Here is a 2,500-nt window from a genome sequence, read left to right on the forward strand (position 1 = left end):
AACGTCCCTGCCATGCGTTCTATTGGACTGGGGTTCGAGACCTACTCTAACTCGTTAGTTTCTTGTAGTGTCTGCAACCTCACCATCCTTGTGAGCTATGGATAGGGTGGTTTGGGGGAGCCTATAGTTCAACCTGCTTAGTCATCAGCAGCCATTGCCTGGTTCTCCTTGGTCCTAGCTTGGATGGAGAAGGGGCTTGGGTGCTGATCATATGAATATGTTTTCAGTCTTTAGGGCATTGTCACTGTTCCTTGCCTCTGCCATTCGTGAGTGACCTTTAAACATTTAAAACATTTAAGAGAGAGTTTATTATGTGCCCAGTGGCCTGCTGGTTCCCCGGAGGGTGGTGGGGGGAAGGGCAGGGTTGTTTTCCAAAGGGTGTTATCCAAAGTTAAACATTGAAAATCTTTGGACAATAGAGTAGGACGTGTTCTTTGGACAATAGCCTCCTACATGCTTCAAAAATTCATGTAGTGGAAGGCCTGACCTCACTATTTTTCAAGTTTTTATTTTCGCCTATTTCATCATCATCATCATCATCTCCTACGTGTGTGTGTGTCTTTCTTTCCTGTCGCCTTACGAGGGAGAGGAAGTAGTCATACCCTGATGAGTGGGGCACCCTGAGAGGTACACTCGGAAACCACACTTTCCCAAAAATTGCCTAGCCCGCTGGCTCTAGTTAGAAAAGGAGGAGAGGGTGGGAAGGGTTGAATATGTGTGTGTCCATATCTATCTAGATATTTAGCCGCCATTTTTGACGGATCGCGTACACTAAAAAGTATAAGTTTTTAAATGAAGGGTTCATTAGCGTGCAACGAATCAAGGTTATTGCACTATTGAGACTTCGTTCATAACTTTTCGTTTTATATTTATGAAATTAATAAGGAACAGGCAATACTTATGGCGAATCCATGACAATTGCAATTTCAGGTCAAAGTCTTTTTTTTTTTACTTGCAAATCTCTGTGTTGCATTTCGAAAGCTCTCGTGATTATTTTCTTGTTGGTTCTGATGGAAATCATCCGGCGCAGAATGAAGTAAAAATTTGAATAAAGTTTTTTCAGTCCCTTAAAACCTTTGTAGTCGTCACTAATTGGGCCAGACGATTTCCAACGTTGATTGGCCAGATAAACATGAAGAAGTTGCATAATGCCATTGAGAAAGGATCTCTCTCTCTCTCTCTCTCTCTCTCTCTCTCTCTCTCTCTCGTCATAATATAGTTCGTTATAGCTGCTAATGTTGCATGTAAAATATACTCTCTCTCTCTCTCTCTCTCTCTCTCTCTCTCTCTCTCTCTTCATGATACGTAGTTCGTTTTAGCTGGTAATGTTGCCTGTAAAAATTTAAAGACAAAACTACTCAAATAATCCAATCTCTCTCTCTCTCTCTCTCTCTCTCTCTCTCTCTCTCCAACCTTTTAGCATCTTTAAAGACAAAACTACTCAAATAATCCAATCTCTCTCTCTCTCTCTCTCTCTCTCTATCTCTCTCTCTCTCTCTCTCTCTCTCTCTCTGCTGTGTAATTGGTTGGAGGATTATTTCGTTTCATAAAGAATAATAAAAAATCATTGAGATTTCCGTAACGATTTTCATTTTCATTTTTTTACTTTCAGGTACTATCATCAAATTTTTCCCATTTACCTTTTGACTATTATAGATTTTTTTTAAACAAAGTAATCCTCTATCCATACTTTGTAATATTAAGTGATTAATTATTTTGATTTCATACTCGAGTCTTAAAATTTATACATTTTATTTACAAAATCGCTATGATAGAAATGCTTTAATTAATTCTAGCCGCATAACGTTAGAGATGCTTTACCCCAACATTAGTTGTATAAAGCATTTGACAGCTCTTTATGTTTTCCGCTGTTAACTATTTCATTGAAACATATTTTGTAATTATAAAAAAGGCGTTTATATTTTCCGGGATAACTTTATGTTATTAATTCAATTAATAACACCGTAATCTCTCCTATGCTTTGTCTTATTGTAACATCCACCGTAACGTTTTTTTTTTTTTTTTTTTTTTTACTTCCCATTCATGTGTCTCCTAGTATATTATATGTAATATGATGATATGCATTATAATGTTAGGGATTAAATCCATACTGATATAGTAGTTTTGAGCAGCTGATTATATCCATTGTAGCATTGTAAAACATTTTGTTATTCATAACTTGTAGCTGTATTATATTCCGGCTGGTCATTCTATGTTATCGATTATGTATCTTAGAAAATACTGATTGGGAATGTAATATGGTTGAATCAGTAGAACTTCAAAAGTTCAAAGTTGGAGCAAATGCTTTTTTGTTGACCAGGCGGACATGAGTCTTTTTATAGTTTATTTATGACATATTTGTTTTGATGTTGTTAATAGTTTATATATGACATGACTGTTTTGACGTTGTTACTTTGTTTTATAATGATTTATTGTTAATTTGTTCTCTTCATTTATTTATTTCCTTATTTCCTTTCCTCTTTTTTCCCACTAGGGTTGT

The sequence above is a fragment of the Palaemon carinicauda genome, chromosome 12, assembly GCF_036898095.1.
Source record: "Palaemon carinicauda isolate YSFRI2023 chromosome 12, ASM3689809v2, whole genome shotgun sequence".
NCBI lineage: Eukaryota > Metazoa > Arthropoda > Malacostraca > Decapoda > Palaemonidae > Palaemon > Palaemon carinicauda.